The sequence below is a fragment of the Gossypium hirsutum genome, chromosome A02 (genome assembly GCF_007990345.1).
Source record: "Gossypium hirsutum isolate 1008001.06 chromosome A02, Gossypium_hirsutum_v2.1, whole genome shotgun sequence".
NCBI lineage: Eukaryota > Viridiplantae > Streptophyta > Magnoliopsida > Malvales > Malvaceae > Gossypium > Gossypium hirsutum.
Genome location: NC_053425.1, coordinates 78,726,591 through 78,750,978, shown reverse-complemented (window position 1 = coordinate 78,750,978; position 24,388 = coordinate 78,726,591).

Sequence of the window (24,388 nt, the reverse complement as noted above, 5' to 3'; positions counted from 1 at the left end):
CATCAGAGTATTTAGTCCATACTTCGTGTACGATTATCTTTTTAATTTATCCTTAGTGATGTTAGTGGAATGCATTTAATTTAGGTTTGTTAATCCACCCCAATACAGAGTAAAAATTACTCTTACAACCCTTATTTCAAGTCTATGGGACCTCAAAAGTAGTTTAAAAATAGGCAGGGACTAATTTGAAACAATTCTAGAAGTTTAGGAACTAATTACAAATATTTTGATTTCAAGGTCACACACCCGTGTGGCTAGGCCGTGTGCCTCACAAGCCTGTATGGCTAGGCCGTGCACCTCACACGGCTGAGACACACGCCTGTGTCTCAGGCCGTGTAACTCTTTGACTTCGGTCACACGCCCATATGTGTTTCCCATGTGTGACACATGCCTGTGTGGCCAGCCCGTGTGCACCCAAAAGTACCTTAAAACTCAATTTTACCGTTTCCTACTTACTTGGGCACTAAGCAACTCAATTACCAATCATTTAACCTATTCAAAACATGATTAAACATGCCCAAATACACCAAATTCATCACTTAATATGCCTAACCGATGTACCCTTATTGGTACCACAATTTATATGTTCAAATACATCAACAACACATCAAACATTCAAGACTTTCATTCATATCACATTTACCATATTTGAACTAACTTTCAACTTCTAAAGTTACCAAATATGAAGCTAAGCACATACCAAACATTATGCTAAGCTTGGTACTTTAAACTATCACACACCAAAATATAAACTAGGCTAACATACCAACATAGCCTCAACCAGAACCATATACATATTTAACCATCATTTCACTAGCAACTAAGTTAACCACACCTTATAAACAATATCAATCAAAAACTTCCTAGGCACATGCAATTACAAAATGAAATATCACCACACTTGAGCCCAGGATTTGTGATTTGATGCTGAGTCGGCAATAATTTGAATAGTACCTATAACACCCCTAACTTGTATTTGTCCCCAGGACAGGCTTACGGAGCATTACCATAAATTTTACTTCAAACGAATACAATTTTTAAACATTTTAAATCATATCAATAATCGTATTAAAACCAATCCAAAACATACATATTGTCTCTTATACGAGCCCTCGAGGCCCTAAAAACATATTAGATACAAGTTCGAACTAATCGAAAACTCATAACATTTTTCAGAAAATAGTGAAAATTTTCAAAACTACAGGGTTCACACGATCGTGTAGCTAGGCCATGTGGGCATTTGCAGTAGGGACACACGGCCGTGTCCTAGCCCGTGTTCGTGTCTGTATAACTCATTGACTTGGGTTACACGGCCAAACCATATGCTTATGTGCCAAGCCGTGTAATAGCCCGACTTGCAACCCTTTGAAAGCTACAAGGGACACACGGCCGTCTCGTCTGGCCGTGTGTCACACACGGCTGAGACACGCGTTCGTGTGGACAAAAAGTAGGTCATTTTCAAGCCATTTTTCTCACTTATCCTAGCATATACCTACAATCACTTTGCACATATATACAAGCCATCAAAAGGCACCAAAATCATGCATAATCAAGATATCCAAATATGGTATATAAGCATACAACCAATATGCCCAAAAGGGCACCTAAATCTCAACAATCAAACTTGTACACTTATAAGCACAATTTGGCCAAATGTCCAACTAACCTTTAACTAAGGTTATACCAAAACATACTATTTGATTTACCTATCAATTTCATACCAAAAGGTATCAAATGTACCATTCAACAACTAGCACTTATAGCCATTCATGATATTTCTAACAAAAGTAGCAAAACACCATAATAAGCCAAAATATCAACCACTAAAAGGCAAATATATACAAGCCAAAACTAAATCCATGTCATCACTTAAAATGCCATATACACAAGTCAAGACCAATGGATACTTTATCAACCAAAATACCTATACATGCCATTATAACCAAACTTAAAAATATCCAAAAAGTATCAGTATAGTCTATGGATAGTGTGATATAACTCTGATAGGCTTCCAACCCGAACGAGCTTCCAATTCACTACAAAAAAACACAAAAAAATAACACCAAGTAAGCATAAAAGCTTAGTAAGTTCATATAATGTGAAACACAACTTACCAATTCAATACATAATAGGTAAGATAAATATGGCATAATCCAACACAATTGGTCAAAGCCTAAACATGTTAGCCATATAAGTATGCATCATAAGCAAAATAATAATGGATGAATACAACATTTATCCATGTACCAAATTCATATATCATCTATCTCAATTCTCATTATACATCTATCACCAATTCTATGTAAGTCACATGTGTTCGTGTCAAAGTTCATAATGAACTCTTACCGTTCTCTTTCCTAATCATGCCCGTTAAACCATTAAAATATTGTTGGATACCGAGGATAGCTCACACATAGTATGCTAACTCATATAACTGTAATCCGTCAAATCCTGTACATGTATGCTCACACGAGCTGTGAAAATAGGCCTGCTCACACGAGATGTGGGTCGGAACGTAGCTACATGATGCTGCTCACACGAGCTATGGAGTATCCGCAACACATGTCAAACCTTAGCCATCGGTAGGTCGTTCAGGACTAGCACTTGAATCATGTAAACCCTAATGACATGTCATTTGTATCATACAAATTCCTAAGGTTAAAACGGGGCTCGGTAATAGTCGTACGTCATTGGACATACAACTGGTATGTACGTATAGCAATTCACAATACAATCATAATTCAATTAAAAACATATATACACGATTTAATTGCACGAACTTACCTCGACAAGTAAACGTAGATACGAAGGTGACTAATTCGAGACTTTATCTTTGCCCCGATCTAAAGCTATACAAGGTTTCTCTTGATCTAAACAGATAAATTTAGCTCAATTCAATACGTATTTTATTCAAATTAACCCAATTCATATTTTAGCAAAATTACAATTTTATCCCTATACTTTTAATTTCTTTTCAATTTAGTCTTTAGCTCATAAAATGGAAATTCATGCAATTCAACCACAACCCATCATAGTCGAATATCAAATAGGTCCCTAGCAAGTAGAGGTGTGCATGGGCTGGGCTGGGCCCATATAAATTTTTAGGCCAGTTTTCTAGGCCCGGGCCCAGCTCGGTCCGAAATATGGGCCTAAAAATTTATCCAATCTCGGTCCGAAATAAAATTTTTAAGCCCGAGCCCGCCCCGACCTGGCCCATATTAAATTTTTTTAGCTTATTTCATTAAATAAAAAATTTAAAATATAATAAATCAAATACAATTAAAAATATTAAAACAAATATTAAAACAAGAAACAAATAAAAAGTGAGACTAAAACAATTCTTAAAACAATACACAAATTGAAAATATAATAAAAAGTGGTTATACTAAAATTGAAAATAAAATGTAAATATGATTAAAAATAATATATATATTTAGTATATAATGCCTGGGCCAAAAAAGTTTTACCCAAGGCCCGGCCCATTTTCTAAACGGGCCTTATTTTTTTGCCAAAACCCATATTTCGAGCCTAAATTTTTACCCGAACCTTTCCATTTTTTTGGGCGGGCTTTCGGGCCAGGCCGGGTCTGGTAGCCCAGCCTATGCACACTTCTACTAGCAAGCCCTATATTTAATTTATTTCACAATTTCATTATGTATATTTTTCTATTTTTCTATTTAATCCCTATTTGACAATTTCATCAAAAATCACTTAACAAAAGTTGTTTATCTATAAAAAAACTAACCATTTTCTTCCATAAAACATCAAAACTCATACATATTCATTAATGGAAAAATCCTAATAGTTTAATAATTTCACAAATTAGTCTCCGGGCTAGCTAGATTAAGCTACAACGGTCCCAAAAACATAAAAATCATTAAAAAGGGGAAAAAATAACCAATCAAGCTAGGATAGAAGACAGAATACTAAAGCTCAACAATGGCTTCCCAAGCCCTAATTTTCGGTTGAAGGTGATGGAATAAAGATGATAACCTAGTTTTATTTACTTAATTTATCATTATTTACTAAATTACTTTTATAACCTTTAAAAACCATACAAATTTCACTTATAACAAGCCATCATATTCCACTATCAACATTTATGGTCTAATTACCATATAAGGACTCATACTTTAAGGTTCTATAGCTATTTAATACCTTTAGCTACTAGAACTCAACTTTTACACTTTACACGATTTAGTCCTTTGTATCAAATTAAGCATCCAAATAGTAAAATTTCTTAACGAAATTTTTATACGGTACTACTATCATGCTGTAGACAATAAAATAATAATAAAATAAATATTTTGATGTCAGATTTGTGGTCCAAAAATCACTGTTCCAATTTCACTAAAAATGGGCTATTACAGTATCTAGACTGCGTATGGAAAACAAAACCACATGCTGACTAAAACTCAGTGGTATTTCTATAATCCGAATAACATAAACTTGATATAGGTATTTAAAATTCAAAATGAAACAATTAAGCTATGTTCATGTTTTTCAATTCAATAGTATAATTTTTGTTCATTCCTTATTCACATCTACTAAGATTTTCATATGTTCAAATATATAAGTATAGATCAATGGCATTTCATTTAACATTTAAATACATCATCTCATACAATGGCGTGATTCACATATTTCATCAATACTTGAATTCATTCAAGTTTCACATCTCAATTCATCATTTCATATCTCATTTCTCATCTCATAACCAATTCTCATATTTGCCATTTCAATATTTTCTCATCTCATATTCATTTCTCATATTTGTCATTTCAATATCAATCACATGAATTATTATTTTACTTTCCCCTATTAGCACAACACCAACTCAGACGGATACATGGACCCAACCAACACACTAGTTTGGCACCAAGTGCTTCATCGGATAAATCTGAAGTAATAACTAACCCCAACCTATATAAATTGACACCCAGTGTCTCAGTAGTTAAATCGAAGCAAATTGGCACCTAATGCCTTATCGACTCGAGGTCGAAGTAATCCCTGAACTCTTACTATCATATGACATGCCATCTATATTCGACTCTACCCAATACAGTTAATAGGGATTCATTTCACTTTTCAATACAACCAATGTCTCAATTTCATGAATATATATCATCACATATAAGCATATATTCAATTTGAAAATGATCACATTTTTCTCGATACACATATATTCACAATCAATATATTTCATAATATACAAAATCAATCCATTTCATTTCAATTATGAATTTAATTCAATTCCCAAGTACCAAAGTCTCACCTCAAATGCTTACCATTTGCAAACAATTATATATGCAATAATTTACTATTTAATTCGGATTATAGAAACACAAACCGTGATTTTCGAGCTATTCGACATTGATTTTATCCATCCCTTTTTACTCATGGATTTTGGCACGACGTTAGCTATGAAATAAACACATTAATATTACACATTTCAATTTCACATTAAATTTCAATTTTCACACTATATTTTGCTTATTCTTCAATTTAGTCCCTAAACCGAGACTAATTTTAACTTTCACAGTTAACTTCATATTTTTATACTAATTTCACTCTAAACAACATTTAGCTTCTTCTTTTCCAATTCGACCCCTTAATTTCAAATTTTTCACAATTTAGTCTCTATTGTTCAAAATCAACAATTAATTCCACAATTTGGTCCTTTTCCATTTCTAACTTAAGAATCTATCTATTTAATCCCTAATACTTAAACTATTCAACAATGTCAACATCTAAAATCTTGAACAATACTAAAAATTACAACATGGGCCTGGTAGCCATAAGTATTGGGATTCTAAAAACGTAAAAATTACAAGTATAGAGACTAAATTGCACTAACCAACTTGGATTTGAACTTCAAACCCCCTTAGGCCGTGCGCTTCTTCTCCTTTTCTTTCTTTCTTTTTTATTATTATTTAATTTGCATACATCCACAATTATTCTTTTTTTTTATTTTATTATAACTATTATTATTAAGTTTATATTGTTGCATATAATATATATACATGCATGTTACTTAGCCCATGGCTGGCCATCTATACACAAACAATAATTAAGTGGCACAATTGCTGCTTTAGTCTCTATAGTTTATTTCAATTTATAATTCAACTTTAACCCTTACGTGATTTAGTCCCTGAACCTTAATAGTTCTTAATTTTACAAAATTCACTAATCCAAAATTTAATTAGCTACTAAATGAACCTCATAAATATTTAATATAGGTCCGGTTTATGAAAATATCCTGAAAATACACTTTTTAACGCTCCTGACTATCGGGTCATTACAATTCTCCCCCACTAATTAAATTTCGTCCCTAAAATTTACCTAAAAAGAGATGGAGATATTGAGATCTCATCGTCTCTTCGGGTTCTAAGTTGCTTCCTTAACACTATGGCTACCCAAAGTACTTTTACTAACGGAACACGTTTATTACGCAATTCTTTCACCTCACGAGCTAAAATTTCGATTGGTTCTTCTTCATAAGACAAGTTGGGTTGAATTTCAATTTCTTCCTTTGAAATAACGTGAGACGGATCCAATCAATACCTTCTAAGCATTGACACATGGAAAACGTCATGTATTTTTTGTAATTCCGCAGGCAAAGCTAACCGAGATGCAACTAGTCCCACTCTTTCAATAATCTCATATGGTTCAATAAATCGAGGACTCAGCTTCCCTTTTTTGCCAAATCGTAGAACTTTCTTATAGGGTACCACTTTTAGAAACACCTTTTCACCAATAGCAAACTCAATATCTCTACGTTTCAAGTTTGCGTACGATTTCTGCATATCAAAAGTTGTTTTAAATCTATCTCGGATCATCTTAACAATGTCTTCCGTTTCTTGAATCAATTCCAACCCAATAACTTTTCTTTCACAAAATTCCATCTAGCAAACAGGTGGTCGACACCTACGACCATATAAGGCTTCAATTGGAAACTATTGTTGTATACAAATTCAGCCAAAGGTAAATAATTTTCCCAACTTGATTCAAAATTGATTACACAAGTGTGGAGCCTATCTTTCAAAATTTGAATAAAACGTTCAGATTGTCCGTTTGTCTGCAGGTGAAAGGCTGTTCTAAACTTGATTCTCGTACCAAGAGATTTATGCAATTTTTTCCAAAATTTTGAAAGTGAAACCTGGATATCAATCAAAGATAATTTCAGACGAGGTATGGTCACTATGAATTTTTGGTTATGCCTTTTGGTTTAACGAATACTCCCGTAATATTTATGAATTTAATGAACTGTATTTTTCGACCATACTTGGATAAATTTGTGGTTATTTTTATCGATGATATTTTGATTTATTCTCGTGATAAATCCGAGCATGACGAGCACTTGAGAACTATTTTGCAAACCTTGAGAGGAAAATAGTTGTATGCTAAGTTTAATAAAAGCGAATTTTGGCTTAGAGAAGTTGGATTTTTGGGTCACATTATTTTAAGCGATGGTATTAGAGTTGACCCGAGTAAGATATTGACTATTATTGAATGGAAACTGCCAAAGAACGTAACTGAGGTTAGAAGCTTTCTAGGCTAACCGGTTATTACGGACGGTTTGTTAAAGGATTTTCCATGACTGCTATTCTGATGACGAAGCTGTTACAGAAAGATGTCAAGTTCGAATCGATAGAAAAGTGCCAATAGAGTTTTGAGAAACGAAAGGCATTGTTGATTGAGGCTCTAATTTTAGTGCAACCTGAACCGGGAAAAGAATTTTTGGTTTATAGTGACGCGTCTTTGAGTGGATTGGGTTGTGTACTTATGCACGAAGGTAAATTTATAGCTTATGCCTCGACGAAACTTAAACCGCATGAGAAGAACTATTCGATCCATGATTTGAGCTAGCTACCATTGTGTTTGCATTGAAGATTTGGAGACACCATCTGTATTGCGAGAAATGTCGAGTGTTCACTGACCATAACCTACTACAACGAAGGTGGCTAGAGTTGATAAAAGATTATGAGCTAGTGATTGACTACCACCCGGGAAAGGTGAATGTGATCGCCGATGCTTTGAGTAGGAAGTCATTATTTTCTTTGAGGGCTATGAACACTCAGTTGGCTTTATCAGATGATGGTTAGATTCTAGCTGAGTTGAGAGCTAGACCGATGTTTCTCCAAGCAATTTATGAAGCTCAGAAAGGTGACAGTGAGTTGCAAGACAAGAGAGCTTAGTGTGAGCCAGGTATTGAATCAAATTTTCGGATTAGTTCTGATGGTTGCTTGATGTTTTGAGATAGAATTTGTATTCCTAAAAATACCAAGTTGATTTTGCACGAGGCACATAGTGGGTGCTTGTCTATACATCTGGGTAGTATGAAAATGTACAATGACTTGAAGAAATTATATTGGTGGCCGAATATAAAAAGAGATATTTCAGAGTTTGTTTTGAAATGCTTGATTTATCAGCAAATAAAGGTCGAACACCAAGTACCTTCAAGCTTACTTCATCCTGTGATGGTTCCCGAATGGAAATGGGACCGTATTACTATGGATTTTGTGACAGGTTTGCCTTTGACTCCAAAAAAGAAAAAAGTTGTATGGGTTGTTGTAGATCAATTGACAAAGTCGGTTCATTTTATACCGGTACATGCTGACTACTCACTTGATAAGTTAGCCGAGTTGTATGTTTCTGAAATAGACACGGAGTACCTTTTTCGATTATATAGGATAGAGATCTGAGGTTCACTTTACGGTTTTGGAAAAAGTTACAAGAAACATTGGGTATGAAATTGAATTTTAGTACCGCTTTCGATCTGCAAACTGATGGACAATCTAAAAGGGTAATTCATATTCTTGAAGATATGTTATTGTGCAGTGCTCTTGAGTTCCAAAGTAATTGGGAAAAGTACTTACCGTTGGTAGAATTTACCTACAACAACAGTTTTCAGTCAAGTTTGAAAATAGAGCCGTATGAAGCATTGTATGGGCGTAAGTGCTGAGCACCCTTGTCTTGGACCGAACTCAGAGAGAATCAGATTCACGGAGTTGATTTAGTTAGAAAAACCGAAGAAAAGGTAAAGATAATATGTGATTGCTTGAGAGCCGCTTCGGATAGACAGAAATCCTATACAGATTTGAAAAGGAAAGAGATTGAGTTTCAAGTAGGCGATAAGATATTCTTGAAAGTATCTCTGTGGAAGAAAGTTTTGAGGTTTGGCTGGAAGGGCAAGTTGAGTCCGCGTTTTATTGGACCATACAAGATTTCTAAAAGAATAAGGCCGATAGAATATCGGTTGGCTTTGCCATTTGAGTTAGAAATAATTCATGATGTGTTCCATGTGTCTGTGTTGCGCCGATACCGATCTAATCCTTCGCACATGATTCCACCAACAGAGGTTGAGATTTGACCGGATAGGACTTATGGTGAAGAGTCGGTTAAGATTTTGGCTTGGGAAGTCAAACAATTGAGGAACAAAAGTATTGCCTTTCTGAAAGTATTATGGCAAAGACATGGGGTTGAATAGGCTACATTGGAGACAGAGGAAATCATGAGAAACCAATACCCAAACCTCTTCACCCGTAAGATTTTCGGGGATGAAAATCCCTAAGAGGGGAGAATTGTAATGTAACGCCCCGTACCCAAGACCGTCGCTGGAGTCGAACACGAGGTGTTAACGGACTTAATTCATTACTTAAACAACTCAAACAATTTATTTTTAAAACTTCCAGAGAAGTTGGCAATCTGTGTCACAGTCGCTTAAAAATTCATATCTCGAGTTACGAAACTCGTAATCCAATTTCGTAAATTTTCCCTAAAACTAAACTCATTTATCTATCAACTAATTTTTTTCTAGAATTTTTTGTTGGGCCAATTGGTACAGTTTATTAGTTAAAATCTCCCCTGTTTCAGGGTTTGACTGCTCTGACCTCTGTGTATTACGAATCAAATATCTTCCTATACAGAATTACAATTACTATGAAGTTTATTTATCATAAAACTATACTCAATAAGGAATCTGTACATGTAAATAATGACTTCTAATTATCTTTTTACAATTTTTGATGAATTTCCAAAGTCAGAATAGGGGATCCAGAAATCGCTCTGGCCCTGTTTCACAAAAAATTTAAATATCTCATAAAATATATCTCATTTACCTATTTTGTTTCTTCCATTTGAAAATAGACATAATAATATTTTATTTCATAACTTATTCATCATTTAATTCCATTTCTACTATTTTTAGTGATTTTTCAAATTCACGTCACTGCTACTGTCTGATTCTATTTTGTGCTAATTTCACCTTTTTCATGATTTCCATGGAATAACTAGCATTTAGGCATACATAACACCAAACATGTCTTTGATTAGCCATTCCAACAGCTAATCATTATCAAGCATTTACATACCAATCATTAGCCATATCATAAGATCATACACACAAAATGCCTATGATGCTATACATGCCATACTCAAAATGAAACGTCTAGCTATACCAAAATAATCCTCGTGATAGTGTGCCTGGACCTCCGACGTGCTTTACGATCCCCGAGTTAGCTTGATAAAACTATAAAAAGAAGGAAAATAAAAGGGGTAAGCATTAAGCTTAGTAAGTTTGCATGCAAATAAATAACAACATTCATAAGAATTATCTTACTACTTGGCATGATACTACTTAATGCAACTTCATTAATTGTCATAGACATATTTAAAACTTCTTCACTTACTCACTTACTTAAATACTTACTTAATCAATTTTATTAATACATTTTACTTACCTTTTTCCTTATCAAGCATACATGAACATTATGTACTTACCTTTAGTCTTCTAGCATGAACTTGTCTTACCTTTTTAGTATAACTCGTCTTACCTTACCTTACCTTGATATTCTCTTTAAATTTTCCCGTTGAACCACTTGGAATACTAAGGATACACGGGTACCTTACCATTGCCATGACTTGTCATGGTCTTACGTGGTATCCTTTTGAAACTTACCATTTCTGTGACACCCCTAAAGTGACCCTAGTCGGAAAGTGGTTTCGGGACCACAAAATCGAGTCATAAAAATAATTAGCCATCATATTTTATGACTATTATATGTGAATACGAATGTGTGAAAGTTTTAAGCTTTGATTTAGTAAATTGCATGTGAATTTAGTCAATAGGACTTATGTGTGACACTTTTGAAATGTGATAGATCAAAACATAAGGATCTATTAGTGCATGAAATAAAAAGGGTGGACTTGCATGTCAATTTCCCCCCATAATATGTAGTGGCCGGCCATGAGCATGAGAGTGGACAAAATGTTATGGGGTGAAACATGTTGGAAACATGTTGTGTTAGTGTGTTATGGGAGAAAGAATATAATAAAGGGTTAGTAATAAAGAAATGAAAAGGGAGGGGTGATGAGAACAAAGTTGTCTCATCCATGTTTTCCCCCCCATTGCCGTAACTTGAGAATAGAAAGAAGAAAAAATTTCTTTGTTTGATTTCGGCTTGGAGAATATTTAGAAAGAGGTAAGTACTTTGAAATTCTTGAAAATTTATGTATAATTTTGGTGATTTGTTCAAATTCTATCCATTCCATGAGTTAAATTTTTTGGTTGTTTGGAGGGTTGATATTCGGCCAAGTAGTTTGAAACTCTTGGTAAATATTTTTCTTTCTTTCTTTATGTCATTAAAAAGGATTAAAATGCATCAATTGATTAATAAGCATGCTATCATGAAAATGTTAAAGTGTTATGTCTTTAGAATGTTGAGGTTTTGAATGGCAATTATATCATTAATAAATATATGGATGGTAATGGCTTAATGCATGATGTCTTTATATGTTTATTTTAAAGTTATTTGTGAGATAATTATTTTTATAAGTATTATAAAACATAAAATGGAAAGCCATGGATGTTTGTATCTTCAAGGCCGAATTGAAGTTGTTTTGTAAGTTGGAGTATTTGTGATGATATTTAACCTTAGACAATTGATATGGACGGTATGGGGCATAAAAAAAAAGAACATGCATGTAGTTCATCTTGGAGGTCGAACAAAGGAGAAAGAAAATAAAATTTGTGGCTTTGAAGTTTCGGCCATTTGGAAGCAAAAATTCAAGGTGAAATTCAGGTTGTTTTTGTTAATTTTTGTTTTGGTGAATAATTGATGTTCGGCCATGAGTTGATGAGCTAAGAAATTTGAGTTTGATGTTAGAATTTGGAAATCAAGTGTTAGATGAATGCCTTTTGTGTTACGATTTTATGTGATTTTGAGTTTAAGATTAGTTTGTGAAAATTATTTGATAGGAGGGTTAAATGGTTAAATAAATGAAATATGAGAATTTATATTTGAATAAGACATATTCGGTTTTAGTGTGCCATGGGAAGAATTTAATTATTTTGATGTATTAAGGTATGTTAATGCTCTATCATTGAAAATCTTTGTATATTTGGAGTGGCCACCAAGTATAGAAGCTAGCTCATGGCAAATGTTTTTGTAAAGTTATGAATATGACACTCGGCCATGGATGCATCATTTCTTGATGTTGCATGTATTCGGCTAGAGGCAAGCATATTGATGCTTTTATCTTGGCTTAGACAATCGGCTAAAAGAGAGTGTGGGCTAATATGTTGAAATTGATTTATGATTTCATATGTATGTGACTTTAATGTCTAATGTATGTATATATGGGCTAAATACCTTGAGTTCCTCTTTTGATGCTCAAATGATTAAATCAATTTATTTGTTAAATTAAGCTCAAGAGCTTAGAGGACCAAAGTTGGATAAGGGAAGGGAAGAAGTGATCGAATAGCCGCCGAAATTGTTTGACCACATCCGAGGTAAGTTTTAAGTGATTAAACGTTGAGTAAATTCAATTATAATAGGACATGATGAGTTGATTTAATAAGATATGATGTGGCCATGATATGTTCTAAGCTCAAATGGTAAGTTCTTAAGTGTTTGAGCTTGGGAATTCAAGGGTAATTTGAAATAGTCTGCTTAGGACAGCAGCAGTAACGTGAATTTAGAAAATCACCATAAATTTATGGACTTGAATTAGAGGCTGAATGAGACATGAAATTAAAGCTTAATGAGTCTAGTTTCTTATAAAAGAAACCGTGTAAGCAAAGGAATTTCCGAGAATGAGATATTTAAAGTTGTGTGAGACGGTGTCAGAATGACTCTGAAATCCCCTGTTCTGTTTTTAGAAAATCATTATAAATTGTAAAAAAATGGTTATAAGATAAAATTTATATGCTTAGACTCCTTAATGAGTCTAGTTTCAAAGGAAATCAAATAAAACACATTTTGAATTCTGTAAAATGAGAAATTTGATTCTTAGTGAAGAGTGGTCAGATTAGTCAAACAGTGAAACAGGGGAAACTTTAAGAAAAATCTGGTATTGATTGGCCAAACATAAAATTCTGGAAATTTTATGGATGGAAGATATACGAGTCTATATTCAGGAAAAATTAACAGAAAGTGATTTGGAGTTTTGTAGCTCCAGTTATAAATAATTTAGTGACTATTGCTCAGGAAAAACAGCTTGTGCTGAATTTGAGATTATGTTGTGAACCTTGATAAACTTGTTTTAGTTGCTCATAAGCTATTGATTAAACCCATACTTGAATTCTAAATCGTGATATTGTAAGTTTATGAGTATTCGAATATGAAATGATAGTAAGACCTAATGGCCGATGTGATGAATGTGAAAGTGTATATATATGTGATAAGGCCTAATGGCCGATGTGATGAATGTGAAAGTGTATATATGTGATAAGGCCTAATGGCCGATGTGATGAATGTGAAAGTGTATATATATGTGATAGGGCCTAATGGCCGATGTGATGAATGTGAAAGTGTATATATGTGATAAGGCCTAATGGCCGATGTGATGAATGTGGAAGTTTATATATATGTGACAGGGCCGAGTGGCCAACGTGATGGATGTGAAAGTGTATAAATGTGATAAGTCCCGAAGGGCATTTGTGTCAGTACTATATCCGGGTTAAAACCCCGCAGGCTTTATGCGAGAATATTATCACTGATTAATGTCCTTAAGCTTCGTGCTTGTACTATATCCGAGCTCTAAAGACCCGATGACTACGTGTGGGGATTTTGTCCGGGTAAGACCCGATAACTTCGTGTGGAGATTATGTCCGGGTAAGACTTCGTAATAAGAATTGCTTATAAATATATTCAATACGAAAGGTTAAACAGGTATGTACTCCAAGTTTATATGTGAGCTTGATTTGCACTATGTAACACCCCGAACCCGAAACCGACACCGGAGTCGAACACGAGGTGTTAACTGACTTTAACCCCTTATAAAATTTATTTTCCAGACACTGCCCAATCTGTGTACTAGTCGTTTTAAAAATCATATCTTGAGTTTCGTAACTCGAAAATCAGTTTCGTAATTTTTCCCAGAAACTAGACTCATGTACCCATCTATGTATTTTTTCTAGAATTTTTGGTTGGGCCAATTAGTACAGTTTATTAGTCAAAATCTCCCAAGTTGCAGGGGTCGACTACACTGACCTTTGCCCATTACGACTTGAATATCTCCCTGCACGGGGCTTCAATACTGATGCCGTTTGTTTCTATGAAAACTAGACTCAGAGAGGAATCTGTACATATATGGTACGACCCCTAATTATCTCTGGTTAATTTGGAATGAATTTCCAAAGTCAGAGCAGGGAATCCAGAAACCGTTCTGGCCCTGTCCCACAAAAATCTGATTATCTCTTAATATACTGCCCATATGATCTTTTCGTTACTTCCTCATGAAAACAGACTCATCGAGCTTCGCTTACATAATTTATTCATCAATTAATTTCACTCCTACTATTTTTAGTGATTTTTCAATCTCATGACACTGCTGCTGCCAGCATCTGTTACGAAAGTAACTAGGTTCATTTCATGCCTACCCTTGATCCAACTCAATCGAACATTCGTGCCATTTTCGCACGGCTTAAAGTTTACATGCCAAAGTTCAAACACAACGTAATAGCTTATACATGCCAAAATGTTCTTCTAAGCCAACTAAGAAGAAAGTACCAAAACTTGCTATCCGGTGTGATGACTTCGATGACGGCCCGACCACGCAAAAATAGATGAGTCCAAGCAACCTATAATGGGTGACAAGGAAACACCGAGTGAGTTTATAACTCAGTAAGTCATAAGCTATGCACTACCATCCATCAATAACATTATCACAAGAGAAAACAAAATGGAACGAGGCTAATTACTCCATCCATTCCGAACCATACCATAGTTCCTCCAACCTATCAATTCAATTTCATGCATTCACATTCCATATACTCATCAATAGGACATTGAAGCATTTTCATAAATCAATTTATTTTCGTTACAATCAAACGACTAAACGGCCTTTCACCCATCCTACGATAAATTTTATGTACGTGACTTCAAGTATATTTGTCACATAGGTTCAAACTTACCGAGCTCAGCACCAAGTATAAGCATAGCACCTATTAGCCATGTACTCAAGACACTTACCCGATCCGCTGTCCGCGATCGACTCAATAGTGTCGCACACATAGTGTCCATAATGATTCACGAATGTATATCGAGTCCGCACACTCAGTGCTATATAATCAACTCGCACACTTAGTGCTACATAATCAAATCGCACACGTAGTGCTACATAGTCAAACTCGCACACTTAGTGCCGCATGGTCAATTCGCACACTTAGTGCATCATATTCATTTCGCACACTTAGTGCAACATAGTCAAATCGCACACTTAGTGCTGTACAATTTAATCCCGCGCACTTAGCGCCAATCTCATGGTCATAAATGGTTATCCCGCACGTTTAGTGCCGAGATCAACAACTCAGTACATCGTACCTCTTTTCTTTCATTCAACAATTTCATCATCACATACGTACATGCACATATATATATATATGTATATTTATTCATTCCATTCAGCATCAATACATAAACATTATGACCATTGAAATAATACCAACTACATGCTTAATGACTTACCTCGTGTTGGGTAAGACGGTTCCAACTCGGCTACTCGATAACCTTTTCTTTGCCTTTGCTCGATTCACCTCCTTTAACTCCTTGAGCCAAATCAATGATTTAAAATAGTCATTAATCGACTATTCAAGTATTACTTTCAGAATAATATATATATTGATTTGACTTTCACACACATAGATTATAGTAAGCTTTATAATAGTCAATAAATAACTCATTGGCAAATTTTCATTAATGTTTACAACAAAATCACATATTCACTACGAGCTGTTTTCCTGAGCAGTAGTCGCTAAATTGTTTATAACTGGAGCTACAAAACTCCAAATCACTAGCCGTTAATTTTCCCTGAATATAGACTCGTATATCTTCCATCCATAAAATTTTCAGAATTTTTGGCTTGGCCAATCAATACCAGATTTTTCTTAAAGTTTCCCCTGTTTCACTGTTTGACTATTCTGACCACTCTTCACTACGAATCAAATTTCTCATTTTACAGAATTCAAAATGTGTTGTATTTGATCTCATTTGAAACTAGACTCATTAAGGAGTCTAAGCATATAAATTTTATCTTATAATCATTTTTGTACAATTTATAATGATTTTCTAAAAACAGAACAGGGAATCTAGTAGTCATTTTGACTCAGCCCCACAATACTTCAAATATCTCAAGATCGGTAACTCTTTTGTTTTCATAGTTTCTTTTGTAAGAAAATAGACTCTTCAAGCTTTAATGGCATAATTCACTCAGCTTCTAATTCAACTCCTACAAATTATGGCGATTTTCCAAAATCACCTTACTGCTGCTGTCCCCAAACAGATTATTACCGAATCAAATACTAACATTAGCATTTCACCTTAATAGCTAGCTTGCCAAGCCTTAATTTAACATATTTTCATTCAATTTAGTCTAATAACGCATAAATGGGTAAATTACATTTTTACCCCTAATATTTCGCACTTTCACAATTTAGTCTTTATTCCACAAAACACAAAATACACAAAGTTTGGTCACACTCCTTAAGGGCCGAATCTTCCTAGTGCCCATATAAGTCCATACATCTCATTTATTTCACCTTTGAGTCCTTCAAAAATTTGTTTTTGTAATTTAGCCTTAACTACTCAAAATCACCAAAAACTTCAACACAAAACATATTAATCTTTAACATATCTTTCACTTTTCATCAACAACTATCAAAAAGCTCAAGCACTCATCAATGGCAAAACACAAAATCATCATCAATCCACAAAATTGAACCATGGGTTTTTAGAACTCAAGTCAACTACTAAAACATGCATGCATCTCAAGAACAACATCAAACATACCTTAGTCTAGCAAACCACCATAGCCGATTTTCTCAAGCTCTTCCCCTTCCTTTCTTTCCTCTATTCGGCCAAAGGTGTTCAAGAATGAACACACATTTTTTTTGTTTTCTTTCCTCAACTCACGGCAACAAGGGGGGGTATGGATGAGACCATTTTTTTTTTCATCACCCTTCCTTTTCATTGTTTAATTCCTTTCTTTAATTTATTTTAATTATCATGCTTAATATTTTATTTTCCTTACCATACATCACTAACACAACATGTTGGTGACATGTTTCCACCCATAGCATGGCCGGCCACTACATATTAGGGAGGGGGAATTTGACATGCAAGTCCCCTTTTTCTTCCACATGCACTAATAGGTCCTCATGCATTGACCTATCACATTTTAAAATTTTCTCATATAAGTCCTATTGACTAAATTCACATGCAATCGACTAAATCGAAGCTTGAAATTTTCACACATTCATGATTACATATTCTAGATAATAAACATCACATTCAAACCTTTCGGTGACTCGGTTTAGCGGTCCCGAAACCACTTCCCGACTAGGGTCAATTTTGGGCTGTCACACACTAAATCATAAGGTAGTTATGTGATGCATACGAGAGCAATCTATGAGACTATTCCTATGATTATGTGACATCGGATCAGTGTGAGAGGTGATGTGAAATCATACGATATATCTATGTCACATGAGCTCACTTTTATGTGAAAGTTTATCTGCCTATTGTATATGATGAGATGTGCAGATTCGGTAAAGGGATGGTATGCCCGAAGGAAGAGTGAAATAAAAATACGAACAACTATGTTATAATTTGATTGTTATCTGTTGACACTGCTTAAAACTTACTAAGCATTGTAATGCTTACTCCGTTTACTCTGTTTCCTCTGTTTTATAGATCTCATTGCGAAGCTATAGGCTCGGGGATCGTCAGCAACTAGTCACACTATCACTATCCACTGTTTGGTACTGCTATGTTTCGGATTGTCTTATGGCATGTATAAAATAGACTAGTGGCGGAAGAATATTTTGGTTAATGTATATAGCCATGCGAAAATGGCTTATATATGTTCGAGCATAATGTTATAATCATTTGGTATGGAATGGTTAATCGCTATCATGATTTGTGCTATTTATGCAAAAAGGGCTAGTTGAATCATGGAAACTATGAAATAGGTAAAGTCTACCTTAAAGGCAGATGCTGGCAGCAGCAGTGATGTAGATTTGGAAAATCACTAAAAATAGTAGGATTGAAATTAAATAGTGAATAAATTATGTAAACGAAACTTGATGAATCTATTTTCATAGGAAAGTAACGAAATGATCATATGGACAGTATGTTAAGAGATATTCGGGTTCTCGTGAGACAGGGCCAGAACGGTTTCTGGATTCCCTGTTCCAACTTTGGAAATTCATTATAAATTAAAGAGAGATAATTAGAAGTCATGCCATATATGTCTGGATTCCTCTCTGAGTCTAGTTTCTATAGAAACAAACGGCATCAGTATTGAAGCCCTGTGCAGGGAGATATCCAAGTCGTAATGCGCAAAGGTCAGTGTAGTCGATCCCTGTAACATGGGAGACTTTGACTAATAAACTGTACTAATTGGCCTGACCAAAAATTCTAGAAAAAAATATGTAGATGGGCATATGAGTCTAGTTTCAGGGAAAAATTACGAAACTGATTTTTGAGTTGTGAAACTCAAGATATGATTTTTAAGGTGACAGTGTCGCAGTTAGCCAACTGCCTGGAAAATTTTAAAATGGACTGCGATAGTAAGCGAATTTAGTCTGTGAACCCCTCGTGTCCGACTCCGGTAACGGTCTCGGGTACGGGGTGTTACAATTTTATTGGTATCAGAGCTACGGTTTAGTCGGTTCTAGGACTAACGTAGCACGCGTGAGTCTATTTATACATGCCATAAAGTGATAAAATGATAGTGTGATGATTTTGGCTATTAAAATGTGTTTGCTGTATTGTAATGAATCTTGATCCCGATCGAGCTGTAGCAAGCTTCTGACTATGAGAATTTGCGATATAACTTCACTTAGATATGCCTAAATTATTAAGTTGATCAGGTACGTATCATGTACTCGTATTTGAATTTCGATTTGGATTGAATTATAAGGGTATAAGTGATGCAATTTTGAAGGAGTGTTATGACTATAAATGTGATTTTTGTATGTGGCCATGGAACTGGAAGTTGAATGGTCGATAAACATGTTGTGTTTTTATTCAAGTAATGTAAATGATATACTAATGTGTATTGCTATATGTGTATATGTATGTAGAGACGAAATTGTCGAATGTAAAAAGGCAGTGAAGCGTATAGAGTGGTTGGTTTTCAGCACTAAGTGTGCGGGCAATAAGTGTTCACGGTTGTGAGATTGGCACTAAGTGTGCGGGCAATAAGTGTTCATGGTTGTGAGATTGGCACTAAGTGTGCGGGCTTGAAATGCATGGCACTAAGTGTGCGAGTTTAAAGTACATGGTACTAAGTGTGCGTGGTTGATTATTAAGCACTATGTGTGCGAACCCACTATATATATATATTTCTATCAATTATTTATATTAAGGGTGCGACCTTACCAAGTCGATTTCGGACAGCGGAAAGGGGTAAGTTCTTGAGTAATAGAGCTTAGATTATGATTTGATTAGATCATGTTTTAAGCAAATCAAAATCATGCTCTTTGTGTGTGGCTATTGAGCCGAAATTGCAAGAATGATAAGTGTCTTGTGTTTGAGTTTTGCTAATGAAAATGAAATACGAATGTGTCATGATTTATTGTTAAATGTGCATGGTTATTCGAATGATGTCCGGGCTAAGTCCCGAAGAGCATTCATGCTAGTGATGTATCCGGGCTAAGTTCCGAAGAGCATTCGTGCTAGTGATATATCCATGCTAAATCCCGAAGAGCAATCATGCTGGTGACGTGTATTCGGGCCTTCGTGCCTAGTAGGCTTCGTGCCGGTAATTTGAGCAAAGTTTAAGTATTCATTACTATACGAATTCAAATTTAAATGAGATGATATGTTTAAAAGTGTACATACATGATGTTTATAGACTTGGTTAAGTCATATCAATGTGTATTAACGAATGAATAAGAGCACTATGTATGCGAATAATTAGAGGCACTGTGTGTGTGCGAATTCCTTTAACCAAGCACTATGAGTGCGAGATCGGTCAGTGGGCACTAAGTGTGTGAAGTGGAATTCATGTAAGACCTCGTTTGGGACGAAGGCATTGATTTGAGATAGTGTGTAAGACCATGTCTGGGACATGGCATCGGCTCGATATGTGAGAATATGTAAGACCATATCTAGGATATGGCATTGTAAGAGCTATATGTGCTATTGCTGAATGGACACTATTTTGTTAATCTTGTTCAAGAAATTATTTTGATTAAGTTTCGACATTCGAAAGTTTGATAGAATTTTTGATGAATGTTGATAATTTTGGATATACGAGTTATGCGCTAGAATAAATCTCATGCCAGTGTATTATATTAGGCTTTATGCCTATTCGACTGTATACGGGTAACGTTAACTATGATTGAATGTGCTAAATGAACTAAATGTTCAGGTACGTGGAAGTTGATTTTCTTTTGGAAATGAGTTAAGTTGAATATTGAGATGTGATAAAGTTATAAAGGATATTTATTGGGATGTTTGAGTATATGTGTACTTTCGATTAGGTTACAGCTTATTCATGAATGAAAATGTGGGTTACAAATATGTGAGTTGATGATGTGAATTATACATGTTAATATGTGCTTAATATGTGTTTGAAATGCATTTGTGAATTAAGTTAAGTGACTATTACTTATGAAATCAAGAAAATGAGATATATGTGCATACTTGTAGAAATGTTTATGTATTTGTTTTAAGATAAGAAAATGATTTTATAAATCGATGCGAAATCAATAATGAATTACAATTGCTATCAATGAGCTAGTGTCTTTGTGGATATAATTCAATAAGAGGAGGTTATCCTAAACTATGCATCGGTAGAAATTTTCGGGGACGAAAATTTCTTAAGTGGGGAAGAGTTGTGACACCCCTAAAGTGACCCTAGTCGAAAAGTGGTTTCGGGACCACAAAATCGAGTCATAAAAATAATTAGCCGTCATATTTTATGACTATTATATGTGAATACGAATGTGTGAAAGTTTTAAGCTTTGATTTAGTAAATTGCATGTGAATTTAGTCAATAGGACTTATGTGTGACACTTTTAAAATGTGATAGATCAAAACATCAGGATCTATTAGTGCATGAAATAAAAAGGGTGGACTTGCATGTCAATTTCCCCCCTAATATGTAGTGGCCGGCCATGAGCATGAGAGTGGACAAAATGTTATGGGGTGAAACATGTTGGAAACATGTTGTGTTAGTGTGTTATGGGAGAAAGAATATAATAAAGGGTTAGTAATAAAGAAATGAAAAGGGAGGGGTGATGAGAACAAAGTTGTCTCATCCATGTTTTCCCCCCCATTGCCGTAACATGAGAATAGAAAGAAGAAAAAAATTTCTTTGTTTGATTTCGGCTTGGAGAATATTTAGAAAGAGGTAAGTACTTTGAAATTCTTGAAAATTTATGTATAATTTTGGTGATTTGTTCAAATTCTATCTATTCCATGAGTTAAATTTTTTGGTTGTTTGGAGGGTTGATATTCGGCCAAGTAGTTTGAAACTCTTGGTAAATATTTTTCTTTCTTTCTTTATGTCATTAAAAAGGATTAAAATGCATCAATTGATTAATAAGCATGCTATCATGAAAATGTTAAAGTGTTATGTCTTTAGAATGTTGAGGTTTTGAATGGCAATTATATCATTAATAAATATATGGATGGTAATGGCTTAATGCATGATGTCTTTATATGTTTATTTTAAAGTTATTTGTGAGATAATTATTTTTATAAGTATTATAAAACATAAAATGGAAAGCCATGCATGTTTGTATCTTCAAGGCCGAATTGAAGTTGTTTTGTAAGTTGGAGTATTTGTGATGATATTTAACCTTAGACAATTGATATGGACGGTATGGGGCATAAAAAAAAAGAACATGCATGTAGTTCATCTTGGAGGTCGAACAAAGGAGAAAGAAAATAAAATTTGTGGCTTTGAAGTTTCGGCCATTTGGAAGCAAAAATTCAAGGTGAAATTCAGGTTGTTTTTGTTAATTTTTGTTTTGGTGAATAATTGATGTTCGGCCATGAGTTGATGAGCTAAGAAATTTGAGTTTGATGTTAGAATTTGGAAATCAAGTGTTAGATGAATGCCTTTTGTGTTACGATTTTATGTGATTTTGAGTTTAAGATTAGTTTGTGAAAATTATTTGATAGGAGGGTTAAATGGTTAAATAAATGAAATATGAGAATTTATATTTGAATAAGACATATTCGGTTTTAGTGTGCCATGGGAAGAATTTAATTATTTTGATGTATTAAGGTATGTTAATGCTCTATCATTGAAAATCTTTGTATATTTGGAGTGGCCACCAAGTATAGAAGCTAGCTCATGGCAAATGTTTTTGTAAAGTTATGAATATGACACTCAGCCATGGATGCATCATTTCTTGATGTTGCATGTATTCGGCTAGAGGCAAGCATATTGATGCTTTTATCTTGGCTTAGACAATCGGCTAAAAGAGAGTGTGGGCTAATATGTTGAATTGATTTATGATTTCATATGTATGTGACTTTAATGTCTAATGTATGTATATATGGGCTAAATACCTTGAGTTCCTCTTTTGATGCTCAAATGATTAAATCAATTTATTTGTTAAATTAAGCTCAAGAGCTTAGAGGACCAAAGTTGGATAAGGGAAGGGAAGAAGTGATCGAATAGCCGCCGAAATTGTTTGACCACATCCGAGGTAAGTTTTAAGTGATTAAACGTTGAGTAAATTCAATTATAATAGGACATGATGAGTTGATTTAATAAGATATGATGTGGCCATGATATGTTCTAAGCTCAAATGGTAAGTTCTGAAGTGTTTGAGCTTGGGAATTCAAGGGTAATTTGAAATAGTCTGCTTAGGACAGCAGCAGTAACGTGACTTTAGAAAATCACCATAAATTTATGGACTTGAATTAGAGGCTGAATGAGACACAAAATTAAAGCTTAATGAGTCTAGTTTCTTATAAAAGAAACCGTGTAAGCAAAGGAATTTCCGATAATGAGATATTTAAAGTTGTGTGAGACGGTGTCAGAATAACTCCGAAATCCCCTGTTCTGTTTTTAGAAAATCATTATAAATTGTAAAAAAATGGTTATAAGATAAAATTTATATGCTTAGACTCCTTAATGAGTCTAGTTTCAAAGGAAATCAAATACAACACATTTTGAATTCTGTAAAACGAGAAATTTGGTTCGTAGTGAAGAGTGGTCAGATTAGTCAAACAGTGAAACAGGGGAAACTTTAAGAAAAATCTAGTATTGATTGGCCAAACATGAAATTCTGGAAATTTTATGGATGGAAGATATACGAGTATATATTCAGGAAAAATTAACGGAAAGTGATTTGGAGTTTTGTAGCTCCAGTTATAAATAATTTAGTGACTATTGCTCAGGAAAAACAGCTTGTGCTGAATTTGAGATTATGTTGTGAACCTTGATAAACTTGTTTTAGTTGCTCATAAGCTATTGATTAAACCCATACTTGAATTCTAAATCGTGATATTGTAAGTTTATGAGTATTCGAATATGAAATGATAGTAAGGCCTAATGGCCGATGTGATGAATGTGAAAGTGTATATATATGTGATAAGGCCTAATGGCCGATGTGATGAATGTGAAAGTGTATATATGTGATAAGGCCTAATGGCCGATGTGATGAATGTGAAAGTGTATATATATGTGATAGGGCCTAATGGCCGATGTGATGAATGTGAAAGTGTATATATGTGATAAGGCCTAATGGCCGATGTGATGAATGTGGAAGTGTATATATATGTGACAGGGCCGAGTGGCCAACGTGATGGATGTGAAAGTGTATAAATGTGATAAGTCCCGAAGGGCATTTGTGTCAGTACTATATCCGGGTTAAAACCCCGCAGGCTTTATGCGAGAATATTATCACTGATTAATG